General features: G+C 45.6%; 1 long non-coding RNA gene across 1 annotated transcript; it reads left to right on the top strand.

Moving 5' to 3' along the window:
* Nucleotides 1–1,216: 1,216 nt before the first annotated feature.
* Nucleotides 1,217–2,792, top strand: LOC120914453. The gene is made up of 3 exons (XR_005743675.1): nucleotides 1,217–1,255; nucleotides 1,347–1,475; nucleotides 2,721–2,792. It is a non-coding gene; the product is annotated as an uncharacterized LOC120914453 (long non-coding RNA).
* Nucleotides 2,793–18,598: the final 15,806 nt, after the last annotated feature.

The raw sequence follows: 18,598 nt of genomic DNA, 5'->3' as shown, positions 1-18,598 counted from the left end.
AAATACGTTTTCTTTGTTGGGCTGCCATAATAAAAATGAATATTCTGCCCTGTATCTTATATATTCCTCAAACAATACCTATTCGTCTTCCCCAAAGCTTTTTTTCACATCCTATAGAAGGACTTCTACACTTTTTATCTGAGGCCACAAATGACCAAGGCTCAGATACAAACTGATTACCCTACCTAAACTAAAAGTAGACATTGGTCTACCAAATGTATATGAATACTATATAGCTTTCCACCTTACAAGAATTGCTGATTGGAACCTACATGCGAAAACCAAAGCCTGGATTTAGATAGAAAATGCAGGAGCCCCAATGTTTGCCTGGCTACCAGCCGCACACACACTTAAGCCTCACAAAGACCATCTAACTATAGGTCTGTCCCTTCAATGCAACAAAAAGAGTTTTCCCAGATGGGGTTGTTGCGCAGCTCTGATAGAGAAAGGTGTAAACCATGTAGTAAAAAATATATATTTTATTCACATGTAAAAAATGGGAACAAGGAGGGATGGCGCAATGGATGGAACATGAGTTATAGCAGGTACACAAACAGCGTTTACATGAGTGTGTAAAACGGTACACAAATGGTGTTTATACGATCAAAAATATGCATCACAATATAAACAATTCTAACGAACGTTTCGACCTGTTAAAGGTCTTCTTCAGAGAAATTTTGTGTAGCTGAAAGGGAACATATAGTGGTTAGACATCTCATGATTGTAATTTTAAATATTAGGATTCTCCCGTCCACCACCCAGCAGGGTGAGATATTAGCGCGATTACTTGCGCTATAGCATTTCCCCGCATGATGGCGACAGCGCGCGGTCGCCTCATGCATGGGGAATGCACTCTCCCCCTGCTGGTGGAATGTGTGCCACCCAGTGGCTTGCATCGCGCATGCGCGGCTGGTCCCTGCGCACGCGAGGACGTCACTCAATCACACGGTAGTGTGGGGGCGACGGGCGGAGTCCACGCCGCAGGCGCGCGCACACGCCGAGGAGGCCACCGCCGCCTTAGTCCTGGCCACTCACCAGGTATGTGTAGGGTACATTGATTGCCCTGGGAGGGTGATGGTGATTTTTTGGATCAATGGGGCCTAGGGGCGGACCGTGATCAATCAGATCCAGATTGATTCCTCTCCCACCCCCTAATTAGGCCAGGTGCACCATATATAGTTATGCTCTCTATGGCTCACTGTTAGGATCACATTGGCACCTTCACACATGGCACACCGCTCATCCTGCGCTGTGGGTAAGATTAGGCTGCACAATTTCCCAACCTCTCCTTGCCGTTTTTCGCCAGGCCTTCTCGTAATGCAATACTATACTATCTCCCCTTACAGAGAAAACCACATTGTCTGCTTGCTGTTGCTACTTTTACACCAGCAGCATTCTGATCCAACATTGTGATCTATGCCTAGGAAGCCTGAGAATTTGTTTTAAATTCTCCAACATCTCTCTACATTTTAAAGGTACTACTCTCCCGATCCTCTCCCTACGTTTATCGCCTTTCCCATTTTTCATCACTCATGCTCCTGTCCCATCACCCCCCCCTTCTTTTGCAGCTTCACCCTTTTACACTCATATCACCAATTTCCTATCATCCCTCTAACATCACAGCACCCATCCTCACTTTTCACATCCCATCCCCCCTTCCAATCACCTTTTCCTCCTTCATATGTCTCCACACGTTTTCATTTCATTTTTTGTTTTTCCTTTTTTCCTTTTTCTCCCTTTTCTTCCCTTTTCCCCCCCCTTCACATTCTCCCTTTCCTTCTTCCTCACCCTCTTTTTGCTTCCCTTTGCCGCTTTCACACCTACCCCCCCTCCCCCTCTTTCAACACTTCCCCTCACTCCTCCTTTTCCTTTTTTCACTTTCCTTGTCTCTTCACTTCTGTTATCCACCCTCACTCTTCTTCCTTTCCCTCTCACTTTTTGCACACCCCTCACTCTTATCCTCATTTCCCCCCCTTTCTCTCTTTTTTTTTTTTTTTTTCTTCCCCGCCTTCACTCATTCACTCATCACTCCCACACTCTTTTTATTCAATTGGTTTTTGCTGTCACTACCTCTTTCACTTTGCACTTAGCACCTTTGTTCACACATCTTTTTTCACTTTTTCTCACTCTCCATTTATCCCCAGCTTCCCTTCTCCCTTCACTCCCTTGCCATCTCCCCTCCCCCATCCCCTCCTTTTCTTCTTTCCTTCCTTCCTTTCCCCTTTAATTTCCTCAGCCTCCCTTCCTTATTCCCTCATTGCTTCCTTCCTCCCTCTCCTTTTTCTTCCCTCCTTTTTTCTTTTTCTTTTTCTGGATTTTCCCAGCATCTTTACCCCACTCCCCCTTTTTTTCTTTTCCTTTCCTTCCTTCTCTTTCCTTTTCTTTCTCCCTTCTCCATTTCCTCCCTCCACTTCCCCTCCCCCTTTCCTTTCCTCCTCTCTTCCCTCTTTCCCTTTTTCCCCATTCCCCTTCTTTTCTGTCTTTTTTCCGTGCCATAGGGAGACCTACGCACCCTTTCTTTAGAGACACACTGCTTTATAATCTTTACACCGGCATCCCTTGGCCTTTTTCCCTGTTACCGACTGTTCATGTCGGTCCTATCTGTGTCTTGTTCTCTTACCCACCCATCCTCAAGGACCAATGTTCATATCATTCAATTACCTGTTATGCATGTGTATAAAGATACAGTCCATAATACCACCGTATTATCTTGCTTTCAGGCTTTTTTAAGTTTTCCTTCCCATCACCTCCAATCTCCCCCATCCCTCCCGGGCTTTCGCACGGTCCTTCCATCACCCGCCCTACCTATTTTGGGGGTGACCTCTTGTGGTGTCGAGCGAGGAGCTCCACACAGCGTGGCTGGCTGCCACACTCCCTGGGATGGGGGGCGTTCTTGGGTGGGCCATTTGATCTAAGCGTCCGGCCCGCAGCACTTACCTGTGACACCGCATCAAGGTAAGGGGACTACAAATCCCCCAAAAAATACATTTAATATTATTGTTCTGTATTAAACACATATGAACTGCCTATATTGTATTGTAGCTTACTGCTTCTCCATATCCAGGCCCTTTGTATTAGCAGACACAAACTTAAAACGTAATAATGTATTTTCTAATATTTAAAATTACAATCATGAGATGTCTAACCACTATATGTTCCCTTTCAGCTACACAAAATTTCTCTGAAAAAGACCTTTAACAGGTCGAAACGTTCGTTAGAATTGTTTATATTATGATGCATATTTTTGATCGTATAAACACCATTTGTGTACCGTTTTACACACTCATGTAAACGCTGTTTGTGTACCTGCTATAACTCATGTTCCATCCATTGCACCATCCCTCCTTGTTCCCATTTTTTACATGTGAATAAAATATATATTTTTTACTACATGGTTTACACCTTTCTCTATCAGAGCTGCGCAACAACCCCATCTGGGAAAACTCTTTTTGTTATATTTTTCGGGGTGAGCAGCCCCATTCTCTCCACTTCAGTGTCCAGTCCTTTCTATATGTCCCTTCAATGCTTACACACCATCAACAAAAGCTTAAAGCTGACTTCTTACCCAGGTCCATTGTCCCCTACCAAACACAATCCTGACTTCAAACCAGGGCTCCCCCCCAAATTTCATAGTGAAAGTTGGCCATATAAACACATCCAAGTTGAACTCTTTTTCAAGAGGGGCTCTCTAATCCAATATAAAGTGCTTCAATCTAAAATTATTGATTTCAACTTTCCCTTCTGGACCTACATTCAATTAAGAAACATCTTTAAATGCTAAAACACATCCCCAGACTGGTATAGGGAACACACACCATTCAAAGCTTTCTGTAATAGATCCTCCCCACAGCGTCATATAATGTCTTACATGTATGCCCTACTTTAAGCAAACCATTAGGTGAAGTCTAGTGGACCCTGTGAAAGATGGGGAAAAGATTTTGACTTCTCCCTTTCAGAAGAGAAATGGGACAATATCATGCACACAATAAGTGTCACAAGTCAAGAATCTGGTTACAAATTACTGGCAAACTGGTACCTTACACCCTTGGGTCCCTAATACACATCTGGTGGTCTTGTTCGAAAGTTAAACCCTTTTGGAAAGAAATGCATGAAACCAGATTTTACATCCGTACAATACTTTTTACACCATCCCACACTCCACACTCAAAAATCCCTGGCCCTGCATCTCGCAAATGCAGCTGGAAGATGTATTTTGCTTAAATGGGGCTCATCTACCCCACCAGCACTATTGGACCTGCTTTGTACGTCAAACAGCAGAATTGGAAGAACTGATACACATAGCAAAAGACAATCTTACAAAATTCACTAATACATGGGCATGTTGGATTCGCTACTCAAAATCTCTTCACCAGTCCTAGAATCCACTTCTAACTGATTAATTAAACCATGCCATCTGTTTATACACACACAGTACTAATTTGCTTAATTTTAACCTTAATTCAACCTAAACCTTGCCTCAGGCCTCGTACACACGACGGGACATGTCCGATGAAAACGGTCCGCGGACCGTCTTCATCGGACATGTTCGCTGGCGGATTTTGGTCTGATGGCTGTACACACCATCAGACCAAATTTCCCATGGACAGCGAACGCGGTGACGTGGCCGCGCCGTTGCCGCGACGATGACGCAGCGACGTGCACGACCCTGGAAGGTCAATGCTTCCACGCATGCGTCGAATCACTTTGACGCATGCGAGGGCTTTCGGCCGAGCGGACATGTCCGGTGAGTTGTACAGACGACCGAACATGTCCGACAGACAGGCTTCCAGCGGACATGTTTCTTAGCATGCTAAGAAACATTTGTTCGCTGGAAACCTGTCCAATCCGCCGGAAAATTGTCCGGTCGGCCGTACAGACGACCGAACATGTCCGCTGAAACTGGTCCGCGGACCAGTTTCAGCAGACATGTTTGGTCGTGTGTACGAGGCCTTAGCGTGAAACAACCTTCAGAAATTTAAAACTTCAAGTATATTTTTTGATAACAAGAGAGAACCATACCTGGGAGTGATGATTGGCCATGTTCCCACCCCGACACAGTTTGTTCTCATTGGGAGGTTCGGATGTGCTGTGTATTCAGCAATGTCACCAATTTTTTGTGGATTTATTAATACACAGTATTTGTTCAATTATATTATAATCTTTTTTTTGTCATGTATCTTACTATCGACAGAAAACTGAAAATGTTCTAACAACATCTGCCTGGAGTTTGCATGTTCTCCCTGTGCCTGTGTGAGTTTCCTCTGGGTACTCCGGTTTCTAAAGACATGCTCGTAGGTTAATCGAATCCTGTCTAAATTGGCCCTAGTATATGTATGATTGTGAGTTATGGACCTTAGGTTGTAATCTCCTCCTTGAGGGTAGAGACTGATGTGAATGTACAATGTATATGGAAAGCGCTGCGTAAATGGACGGTGCTATATAAATACCTGAAATAAATAATAAATACATTTGTTTGCTTATATATTTTTCACTGCTTTCATTTTTTTTGTAAAAAGAAAAAAGACAACAAAAGGCAGCCCTGGTATTTCTCTCATAATATGTTTTTTTTTACTTTTGCCTCTTTCCACTGTTAAACTTGCATTAGCTAATGCTGCTCATCCTGCACCAGTTTATAATAAAATAAAAGTATATGTAAACATATAAGTGAAAAATACCTTTTTTTCCATTAAGATTAGTTATTATTAAACAAGCACATATTACTCCTGTACAGTTGTAGACATATCAATTTGAAACACAAAAGAGAAAAACGTGTTCATTTTAAAACACAGTGGTATATGTCAGGGCTAACAACATTTGGAAGAGCATGTCAGTGGCAGTATGTCATATTTGTTTTTAAATGAAAGACATATCAAAAGCAATATAAAGCCATATGCTATGGATAGATCTTTCAAACAATAAGGCCACATTAAACTGGTGGCCCTAGTCACTGATGGCGCTAGTAAAACAGGCATATGCAATATGTATTATATGGATGGGTTTTACAAAACTGGAAAGATGTTTACGAAAAGATTTTTATGTAACTGTTTTTAAGCCAGCTAGATGACTTAGTTGTACTTAATGGAAACTATATTAAAACCAGTAATTTCCAAAAAGTGGTGCAATCCCAAACGATCTTGTATATGAAAGACAATGCAAGTCGGCAACACTAAGGCACAACAACAAATGATTAAACTTATTGACAGCTGCCACTGGCAGTTATTAAAACAGAAAAACTGAAAAAGTAAGAGGCACAGTAGTGCAGTGTTGATGTACTGGGGGATGGGTGCGAGGAGCATCATGTGAGCAGCTTGCTGTACTGAAATTAGTCTAGCATCCAAAAATGACAACATTTTCTAGCTGCTTTATTTTATAGGTGTTGTGACTGATGATATAAACCATTTTTATCATTTCAAGACAGTGGGGATTATTTACTAAAGGAAAATCCACTTTGCACTACACTTCCAGTGCAATTTCAAGTGCACTTTGCACTTGCAGTTTGCATTTGTAATGCAAAGTGAATTTGCTTTTCGTAAATAACCCCCAGTATGTGGTACATTGAGCCTATTGGAATATACTGTATATGTCTCAAAAATGTTTAGGGTTAACTGTAAGAAGTTCACAAATGTCTGCTTTAAATGACTAAGTTTGGATATTTAGTCATTCAAAACAAAAACAAATCTTCTCATGAGTTATTTCCAGCAATAGGGTGAGTCACATTATCTTAGACCTTCTTCATTATAAATTAGACAGTCTATAGAATATGGAGACTTACAGGACTGAGAAGTATGTCAGTATACTTTCTCAGTGAGTTTGTACCACAAGTGCCCTGCATGCTTTGAGCTCAGAATTATGTGATTGCACATATATATATATATGACATGCATTTTTCCTGCATTTAACCTCCCTGGTGGTATGATTATTTCACATTTTAGGTGCTGAAAGCGGTACCATTATTTGCAAGGAAATTTGGCGTTTTATACTGTAGGCCTGTAATCCTTAGGAATAACTCACTTAAATCTGACCAGTCTAGTAGGCATCCCGGGTATGAATTAAAAAAATATATATATATAAATTATAATATAATAAATAATTATAAATAATTATAACAAATAATAATATAATTATAATAAAAATTATTCAATAATGTAATCAACTCAAAATCACTGAAATTTGCTCAGTTGCAGAATTGTCGCTGTCATTACTTTTATTTCTTTATGAAGAATTTCAAAACAAATCGCTATCGCTCAATTCTGCAAGTGATTATAATTTATTATCGCTGTTTTCTAGCTGCTCTAAAACCATTTTTGACATAAAGGGACACTATTGGTTGCTATGGACAATCTACAGTTTGCAGGCAGAAAGAACAGTTTTTATTATATAAAAGTACATGTAAAGCACTAGGCAGACCACTAGGGACAAGGGGGGTGTGCATTTTTTACATACAGTACTGTAATCTATAAGATTACAGTATACTGTATGTAATGTGTTAATTTACCTTTTTGAATTTGGCGCCATTCTCCGCCCCCGTGCGTCGTAACGTCGCAGGGAACGGAGATCGGCGGCACACAGAGGCACTGTGTGAATCAAGCGAGCACCCGCTCACTCACACAGCGCGGTGGCATCGCTGGATCCAGGAACAAGGTAAGTAAACCATGCCTGTGGATTCTGCTAGGCAAGCCTGAGTCTGACTCGGGGTTACTGATCGCAGCACAGAAATTTAACCCAGAGTCAGACTTGGGAATACCGCCAGGGGGGTTAATTGCTATGGGAGGCTAATGGAAGTCATCGACAATGCAAAAAACATATGTCACATGCATTTTGATGCATTTCCATACATTGTCAACAGGTATTAACAAATCTTGGTCAATGATTGTTAACTCTTTCCACACTAAATCCTAAATTAAAAAACACACTGCAAAGGTCCAACAGCACACAACAAAGCCTGTCAAAAGCGCATATCAGTGCACAAAGGAAATGCAAGTTGACTCATGACAATGCACCTGCCTAATGCTAGCAAAAATGTACCTCCATGCATATGCATAGAACTAAATGTTGAACAAAAAAAATATGAATACACTAGTCAGCCAGGGATTTGTGATGATTGAAGCAGTAGTGCAACCACCACAGAATGATAAACTTTGGAGGCGCATGTGTGGCAGCTCCCAAGATGGCCGCCGGCTTCTAGAGCTCCGCTCCACCACGGCCCTATTCTAGCCACCGGAGCTCTCAGGGCGCCCCCCCAGCACTTTCATCGATAATCGAGTGGGGGAGACCCCCGGGAACGAGCGGATGTCGGTGGCGCCGGCCAGGAGGGACCTATCGCGGTAGATGACGGCTTCTCCCGGCCCTCTCAGCTATGCCAAAATGGCGGTGGCGCAGCGAGGACTGCATTCGGCGGACAACTCTGAGGACTCTATTGCTGACCAGGACCTGTTCCTCCCGCCATCCCCAGGTACTGATTACCCCCCCCGCCCCAGGCCACTTCACCAGCGTCCACTGAATCCCTGCTGGGAAGACTGAGCTCAGGCCCCCCTTCTACCCCCCTGCTGGATCCCCATACAGGCCTACTTCTGGAGGTCAGCGATGCAGCAGAATCTACTCCCACCCCCACTGACTTTCCTTCCATGATGGAAGCCTTTGCACAAATGCTCTCCAAAAGCCTAGCCCTTAATGCAGCCCAGATTACTTCATCCATCCATGCAGATCTTCAGCAGATTGGGATGAGAATGGACACACTTGAGAAAAAGGCTGATCAATCTGTAGCTCGAATTAATCAAAATACAGCCAGGCTGCAAGATGTTCAAGATCAATTAGAAACTGCTTTTGCCAAGATCGACAATCTTGAGAACCGATCGAGACGATATAACTTTAGGCTCAGGGGGCTCCTTGAATCGGAGAAGGAGGTGCAGGCAGCTGTTAAATCTTTCATTAAAAGCCTTATCCCAGATATTGCTGAACACCGCCTGGAGCTGGACAGAGCTCACAGAGCTCTGCAACCCCCCCGCTCAGATGGCCTCCCCAGAGACATCATAGTGAAACCTCACTTGTATTCAGTAAAGGAGGAAGTGATGAAGAAAACCAGGAACTCGGAAAACCTAACGCTGCATGGTCCAAAATGTTGATTTTTGCAGATCTTTCCCCATACACGGTGCAGAAAAGGCGATCGCTTAAACCGTTGTTGCAGCTTCTGATGGAGAAGGAAATCACTTAGGCCGCGTACACACGATCGGTCCATCCGATGAGAATGTTCTGGTGGACCGTTTTCATCGGTCCAAACCGATCGTGTGTGGGCCCCATCGGTTAGTTAACCTTCAGTCAAAAAAATAGGAACTTGCTTTAAAATTGAACCGATGGATGCCTAACCGATAGGCCAAAACCGATAGTATGCAAAAGCATTGGTTAAAAACCCACGCATGCTCAGAATCAAGTCGACGCATGCTTGGAAGCATTGAACTTCGTTTTTTTCAGCACGTCGTTGTGTATTACGTCACCGCGTTCTGACACGATCGGTTAATTAACCAATGGTGTGTAGGCGCGACGGACCATCAGTCAGCCTCATCAGTTAACCGATGACAACGGTCCTTTGGACCGTTCTCATCGGATGGACTGATCATGTGTACGCGGCCTTATAGATGGCCTTTCCCCTACGCCTGAACTTTTCCTTCAAGAACAAAAGCTATGGCTTCTCTTCTCTGGCTGAGGGTGAGTACCTGCTGATACATCTGGGGATTATGTCCCAGGACCCCCCACATATGCAGACTGGCAAGAGCACTCCGGCCTCTACCAAGAGACCCCTGCCAGCAAGCACGCTGCAGCCCACCTGGCTGAAGCAAGGCTCCAAGCGCTCCAAGGAAAATCTCCCGCCTTGATGACCTTTTCCCCTTCTTCGGGTCAGGGATCTGATCTGTGACATCTCCACTCTTCCACGTTGTTTTCGTTTTGGTGTGATTTATCTACTTCTCCCCCTCTTGGGGTTCCCCGCTGGAGCTGTAATCCTGCCTACAGTGATTTGATTAATGTTTTATTTAATTACTTTTTTTTTGTTGCAGGTTGCTTCAGCTGGGCCTTTTCTCCTGGACTGGGGTTTGGGTGGGTTTTTCCCATTCTATACTCAGGGAACTTGCAGGGGTGGCGGATCGCCCATGGCGGTCTTTCCTTTTTAGCGTGCTGATGGTTCTATGTGCGGAATCTCTCAGTTCTCGATTGTTTTGCATTGTTTTGCTCTGAAAATGTTTCTCTCGTTTTAAGGTAACTGTTCTGATGCCGAAAGTGTTTTGCTGACGGGATTCTCTGGGTGGCAGGCTGAGGCTCCGCCTCCCGTGGGCCAGAGGATGATGTTTAAAATGCTTCCTGGGGTGTCCTCCATACTGAGCTGACTGTAATGGTTTGCGTTCCGTTCGTGTCCCGCTCTCTCCCCGCGGTCCCTGACCCTTTGAGTGGGGGCTAGGCGGGGGGGCGGGATTCGAGGGGGGTGTCTGGTGTCTTTAGTGTAATATTGTGTGTTAATTTCTGGGGCGTTCTGTCTCCTTTAAACATAGTGGGCTCCAGTCCGACCCTTCAGTTCAATAGGTTTTTGGGTGGTTGGGCTGTGGTGGACCCAGTGCACCTCATTTTAGGACCTGGAGCGCATTTTGTGCTCCTAGGTTCTTTCACGGTTTCCCTATAACTAGGGAACTCCGGTCCTCTCAGGTTTGAGGGTAGGAGACGGCTAGTCCATCCCGATCCCTGGGTGGGAGGAGGTCAGGGGACCTCTGGGTTCATTGTTTTATTTTGTTTTCACTTTATTAGTACAGTTATTTTGTTTGGTTTGCCAGTATGTAACCAGCTTCTCTTTCTTCCTTTACTTTTTCACACCTTTTCTGCTTCCTCCTCTTGTTGCTGTTCGTCTAAGTCTCCACGGAGTCCGCAGCTGTCACAGGCCTCACAGCCCAGGGCCCGGGTATCCGCCATATTCGCACTTCAGGCTTTCTGGTGAGTACCGCTCCTTAGATCAAGGTGAGCCTCGATATTTTGTTCTAGTCCTATCCACTCTGATCCATGTCTAATGCACATCCTTCTACACTCTTCCTCAAGATAGTTTCACATAATGCTCAGAGTCTCAACTCCCCCGTTAAACGCAGGAAGCTTTTCCAGCAATACCACTTCATGCATGCGGACATTCTCCTGTTACAGGAAACCCACTTCCCGTCCACGCTTAAACCCACTTTCCTCCATCAGCGTTACCCTAAATTTTTCCTAGCTTCAGCGGATAATAAGACAAAGGGGGTGGCCATATGCTTTGCTAAACACATTAATCTCTCTCAACCGGAGATTGTTGTGGACCCGCAAGGGCGCTACATCCTGGTCTCTGGTCACATTGACGGAGAGCTTTATACCTTTGTATCATACTATACCCCCAATAGAGGTCAGAAACTCTTTTTTGACTCTTTACTGCACAAATTGCGATAGCATCTCAAGGGGACAGTGTTCATTGGCGGAGACTCTAACACCGCCTTTGATTTCTCGCTGGATAAATCAAGGAATGGGAAACCGATACCCAAGCGTCCCTCCAAACAAAGCGTTAAAATTGCTAAACTGTTAAATTCTGCAGGGTTGATTGATGTTTAGAGAGAGGTAAACCCTCACACAAAGGACTATACACATTTCTCGGCCCCACACAACTCATTTGCCAGGATAGACCACATTTTCACACACTCATAGACAATTCCTCTAATCAGAGGTTCCAAGATCATAGAAACTCCCCTCTCGGATCACTCGATGGTCACTTTGACCACGTTGCGATCTTCGGGTGTGCGAGCTCCCCCTCGTTGGCATTTGCAGGAGTCCCTACTGAGTGACCCTATTCAGTGTAACCTTCTGGAGGAAGCAATTAAGGAATATTTCCATATCAATGCGACGAGTGAAGTCTCAGCGGCTACCATCTGGGCGGCGCACAAGTCAGTTATTCAAGGAAAAATCATTCAGATGGTTTATAAACTCAGGGCAGAACACAGGGCGGACACGCTGAAGCTTACAGAGGATATGTGTTCTCTTGCTAAAGCACACAAGCGACACCCCACAGCTGAGTCTCTTGGAAAACTAGACAGGGCCCGAGCCCTACTTGAAACTGACGACTGATGCAGAACGGCACCTTAGATGGACCGGGGCAAAATTTTATTCTCAGAAAGACAGGATTGGGACTAAATTATCAGTAAAGCTGTGTCCTAAACCAAAAGCCCTAACATTCCCTAAAATTCGGGCGACCTCAGGGGACCTGACGCAGAACCCAACTAAGATTATGGATAAAAGAAAGAAAAATTACCGCGCTAAGAAATATTAAAAAATCAATAAATTACTACTAAAGCTGCAACAACGGAGTGTTAATACGAACACAACAACATAGAACAAAGGAAAAAAGGTTGTTGCGCTAAAATAAAAAATCTAAACAGTAAAATTTGAAGAAAAATGAAATTATGGAGCCAATATCCCAAATCAATGCGATACTCAAAAAAGAGGATAATTTCAGTCTTAATGCATCCACAAAAATAAAGTTCATATAGGAGTAGCAATGTTGAGGAGCAAATGAAGAAAAACACCTTGAACCAGTAAAAATTGGAGGCTTACCAGATGGCAAGCAGTGTGTGCTTGCGACTGCAAACCCCAGTCAAGGCCTTTAAATTGATCCTCGCAGGGGAAGATGGAAAAGGAAGAGGATTCTTGAAGTCTCCACCGGAAGCCAAATTAATGAGCCGTATCATAGGAAAAAATATTTCAATGGTGAAGTACGTTTGATCAGCACACATATAGGTAAATCCTAGCCTGGGCCCAGGCTAGGGTTTTAGCCACTTGCTGTTGTTCTTACTTGTTCTGGTAAGCCTCCTATTTATAGGGTGCTGGTGATGGTGGTACTTAAAGTCACTTTTTACCTATATGTGTGCTGATCAAACGTACTTCACCATTGAAATATTTTTTCCTATGATACGGCTCATTAATTTGGCTTCCGGTGGAGACTTCAAGAATCCTCTTCCTTTTCCATCTTCCCCTGCGAGGATCAATTTAAAGGCCTTGACTGGGGTTTGCAGTCGCAAGCACACACTGCTTGCCATCTGGTAAGCCTCCAATTTTTACTGGTTCAAGGTGTTTTTCTTCATTTGCTCCTCAACATTGCTACTCCTATATGAACTTTGGGCCAGATCCACAAAAGAGATACGCCGACTTAACTCGATTTTTCTAAATTTACACGGCGTGTATCTTTGCGCCCGATCCTCAAAACGAGAAGCGCCTGAAATTCGGGCTTTTCCGTCCTACCTAAAAATATTACGCCGGCGCATTCTCGTGCGCAAATTACGCTAGGCACGCCGCTTTATTTGATAGGCAAAGATGCAAATGAGGGAGATAGGGCGATCCACAGAATTAAGTGTGTGCGCCGTAGATTACGCCCTGTGCGCACCTGTTAGTTTTTTGGTGGGATTTTACACATTATAAAAGCAGCCCTAATTTTACACATGCCGTCTGAATGTCTGCTGAAGCAACACCATTCAGGAAGAGCTCAGCACACAAACGTTCAGGACTGAAATCTCTCTGCCAAAATGCCAGGACCAGCAATGATACTAGCTGCATTAGTTGATATAGAGACACAAAGAAGGAGGAGGGCACAGAGGAGGAGGATGAGGGCACAGGAGAGGGTCTACCGCCCACGGCAAGATTTGTTTGGCATGCCTGCTTGTGAAGTTTACCGCACCTACAGATTTACCCGTGAGGCCATCCTGGAATTAACATCAATACTTCAGGATGATATTACCAGCCCAACCCAACGCTCCCATGCCCTGCAGCCACTCACCAAAGTACTGGCCACTTTGCATTTTCTGGCCACTGGCTCATTCCAACGCACAAGTGGAGGCGTGGCTGGGATGGCACAATCCTCCATCAGCAGGTGTGTGCACCAAGTGGTCCCTGCAATCCTGCTGCGCATGGGAAATCAGTTTAAGAAACCCACCCAGGAGGATCAGCGTTTAAAGTCAATGACCGACTTTTACAACCTTGCCAGATTTCCACGCACCATCGGGGCCATTGATTGTACCCATGTGGCACTACAACCACCCCATGATACTGAGCACATGTTCCGGAATCGTAAAGGCTGGCATTCCATTAATGTGCAAGTCATCGTTGATGCCCATGGCCTCATCTGGCATGTCTGTGCTAAATTTCCTGGATCCTGCCATGATAGTTACATTTACCGGCAGACACAGATCTCAAGAGATTTTGACCAGAACATGTATGGAGACAGCTGGCTGATTGGTGAGTGACATGTGTGTCAGGTATGTCCCCCCCATGATGCTGACATCACAAGGGGCACATGCATGACTAATATCCTCCTGTCTTTTCCCTTACAGGTGACTCAGGATATGCCTTGGGACCTCATCTAATGACCCCATTCAGGAACCCCCAAACCCCAGGAGAGCAACGCTACAACCAGGCGCACATACGAACCCGGGGAGTGGTTGAACGGACCTTTGGGCTTCTGAAGTCCCGCTTCAGATGCCTGGATAAGTCTGGGGGTACCCTGCTGTATTCCCCTGACTTTGTGTGTCAAATAATTGGGGCATGTTGCATACTCCATAACTTTGCCCTCAGAAGGGGACTGCATATTGACTTATGTAATGACCTGACCCCTGACCCAGGCAATACTATCCCAACCAACTCTACCCGGTCTGCTGAGGGCACAACAGCTAGGAGACGCCTTGCAGAAGGCATTTTTTCCCAGTAAATGTACATGATTAATGTCACAATAAGTATGTTTTTTTTCACTGTAAATGCACATGATTAATGTCACAATAAGTATGTATTTTTTCACTGTAAATGCACATCAATAAAGTCACAATGATAATGCATGAATGCACACCACTGTGGTTCCTTGCACAGACACATCACATGCACATCGAATTGGATTAGATCCAAGTCCCCCCCCCCCCCCCTTGGGACTTGGGAGCAGTAACGCCACGCCACGGCTCCAATTATGTCACTGTGCATTCATACACCATTCAGGAACCTGGGATTGCCCTTCTCCCTGGTCCTGGGGATCCCTTCTCCACCAAAACTGAGGGTGACAACCTTAATTTCTTAGGAATGCCACCCCCCCACATTCACACATCATTCACACACATAAACCAAATCATAAGTACAGAAGACAAAATAAAAAAAAAAAAAAAATGCATAAACAAAAAAAAACAAGTATCCCAGCAAATTTTTTAGCGGCGGCGATTGCTACGCCTTGGCTGGGCAGGGGCACGGGCAGGGGCACGGGCACGAGCAGGGGCACGGCCACGGCCACGGCCACGGCCACGCCGTCGCGGAGGATGTCCATTGGGGGGGTGTTGAGCTGGGGAAGGAGGAGCCTCCTGGGGGGGTTGAGCTGGGGAAGGAGGAGCCTCCTGGGGGGGTTGAGCTGGGGAAGGAGGAGCCTCCTGGGGGGGTTGAGCTGGGGAAGGAGGAGCCTCCTGGGGGGGTTGAGCTGGGGAAGGAGGAGCCGCCCCTGCTGGCCTGCCCTCCATGGCCCCTGCAATGCGAGTGAGACAGGCAGTGAGGGCAGCCGCATTGGCCTGGCCAGACCTTGTATTGTCCTGCACAGCCTGGGTCAGGGCACTCAGCTCATGGGCCACGCGCGTTGTGGCGGTCTGTATGTCATTCAAACATGTTATGACCGCCGTTGAGTTGGTGGCCACATCACCGAGTGCCTCCATCATTTCACCATGGCTGTGCTCCATCTGCGTCAGTTTTTCCAGAATTTTTCCAAGAATGCGGGTCTGCCGGGCATTGTCCTTCACCACACTGGCCGACAGACGCTCGCCCACAGCCACGGTCTCCTGGGTTGTCCCCCTGGCTGCCGCTGAGTCTTGCGGGCCTGGAGGAGGGGAGAGAGTGACCCTGGTGACTGGAGGCCTGTTGGGGGAGAAGTGGGAGGGGCTACCCCTGATGGTGGCCTGACTGGTGCCAGCCTCAGGGGTAGTCTCAGGGGAAGACTCAAAGGTCATCATATCAGTGGCCAGGAGGACTTCCCGGCCAATCTGCATATTTTCCTCCTCCTCCCCCTCATCATCCTCCTCCCACTCAACCTCAACCTCCTCCCCCTCAACCTCCTCATGAGTGTAGGTTTGGCCAATCCCCTCCCCTGGGGAATCCTGCCCTTCTTGGGACTCATCATCTGCCTGTCTTGGGGGTGGTGCTGCAGCCTGGCCCGATGGGCCTGCAACCTCCTGGCCTCCAACCTCCTGGCGTGGAACCTCCTGGCCTCCAACCTCCTGGCGTGGAACCTCCTGGCCATCTGTGGAGGACACAAAACAATCACATGTTTGAGGAACCACACACTTGGCACATCTTCCCTTCCCCCACCCACACATGCTAATCAACAGAGAATAAACCAAAAAACATACCTGTCCTCCTAGGAACATCTGACGTATAGCCAGGCAGGCCCACCACCTGCTGTGGGTGGAAACACTGGGCCACTGCCCATTCCTCCTCCGTCAGTCTGACTGGGCAGGGTCCCCCTCCTCCAGTGCCCCTGGTATGGGCGTCGATCCTTGCCATCTTAGTCCGGACGATGCTTCTCAGATCGTTTATTTTTTTCTGTATGCCAGCGGGGGTCCTAGTCTCCCCCCCCCCCGCCGCATTGATCTGGTCCGTTATCTTTTTAAGAAGCTGCCTCCTCCTGGCCGGGGTGGTGTTCTGGCTCTCAGGGCCATGCAGAAATCGCCCATATTTCACAATGCCCCGAGCAAGAATTTGCTTCTCTCCCAGGGTGAAATTAAGCTTCCTGCGTTTAGGGGGCATCTCATACACCACCCAGCAACAACAAACACACCCGACAAACAATCGACAATACACACCCAAAAACCTGACAAAAATCTATACCACAAAAAAATCAAGAAAATCTAAACACACAAGGACACAGCTAATAGTAATTCAAAAAGAAACACGCACCAACAAACAAACAAAAAACAAACACCAAAAAACAAACACCAAAAAACAAACACCAAAAAACAAACACCAAAAAACAATCAGCAAAAACAATAACAAACAAATTAAATAAATACACTTCTCAAACACAAACAACAACTAGACTCTCCAACTCCTCAAACACTTTTCTCACAAACACAACTTACCAACACACAAACAAACAGAGCAGAAGCAAATTGCTCATGGAAGGGGAACAATGGGATATACTTTAGCAAGGGAAGTGTGTGTGTGTGGTGCTTTTTAGACACAGGGCGATCCTCAAACTAAGTACACTTGGCCTTTTACCTATCTCACTGATTGCGCCGAGATAAGTTCTGCACATGCCCAGTGAGGTCCCGATTCGTGCGCGCATGCGCAGTAGGGCCGGCGCCTCATTTGCATGGGGTCACGGCTCATTACAATGAAGCACGCCCACTTCCTTCCCACTTGCAAAAACCCCGCCTTACGCCTCTGAATTTAAGTTACGCTGGCGCACATTTAGACGCAAATGCGCTGTGGATACGGCACTTACGACACCAACTTAGGGCAACGTAACTTAAATCACATAAGTTAGGACAAACTAAATTTGCACCGCTGGCTGAGGATCTGGCCCTTTATTTTTGTGGATGCATTAGGACTGAAATTATCCTCTTTTTTGAGTATCGCATTGATTTGGGATATTGGCTCCATAATTTCATTTTTCTTCAAATTTTACTGTTTAGATTTTTTATTTTAGCGCAACAACCTTTTTTCCTTTGTTCTAAGATTATGGATACTTTTTTACAATTCTACTCTGATCTTTACAAACCTAACAGACCTCCTCAGGCCTCATTGAGTAAACATTTGTTAGATGATCTTCCTTTGCCCACCCTGTCCACGGAGCATATGAATCTCCTTGAGAAACCGTTTACCCCAGAGGAAATACTAGATACCATTAAATCCCTTAAGCTTGGTTCCTCACCTGGTCCGGATGGTTTTTCCACTAGTTATTACAAAAAATTTGGACCTTGTCTGGCGCTGCATATAGCTCGGTTATTCAACTCTCTCAGGGAAGGAAACCCCTTGAGTTTGGACCTGAAATCTGCATATATCTCGGTGATTCCCAAACCTGATAAAGACGCTAGCGAAGTAATTACCGTCCAATCTAGCTTATCAATAATGATATCAAAATTATGACCAAGATCCTGGCAAATAGGGTGGCGAGTTTTATTGCTACATACATTCATAATGATCAGGTGGGTTTCATCCCTGGGATACAGGGTCAGGATCAGATCTGACAGGCCATTGACATCATCTCGCTTCTCAGATCACAGTGGGAACCAAAAAGGTTTTCTTCTCTCCATAGACCTCCACAAGGCCTTTGATTCGATAGACTGGGCATACCTGTCTGATATCTTGGGGAGGTGGGGCTTTGGCCCATAATCCTAAACTTGATCCAAGCACTTTACTCAAACCCCACTGCCCAGGTGCGCCTAATGGGCAGATACTCTGACTCTTTTACCATTGGCAGGGGTACCAGACAGGGGTGCCCACTTTCCCCCCTCCTCTTTACGATGGCCATAGAGACGCTAGCAATAGCTCTTAGATCAAACCCTGACTTTAAGGTAGTGACTTGTGGACAACGGGA

This window comes from Rana temporaria, chromosome 9 (genome assembly GCF_905171775.1).
Source record: "Rana temporaria chromosome 9, aRanTem1.1, whole genome shotgun sequence".
NCBI classification, from domain to species: Eukaryota; Metazoa; Chordata; class Amphibia; order Anura; family Ranidae; genus Rana; species Rana temporaria.
The sequence above is the reverse complement of the archived record's forward strand: the minus strand, read 5'-3'. Positions and strand labels throughout refer to the sequence as shown.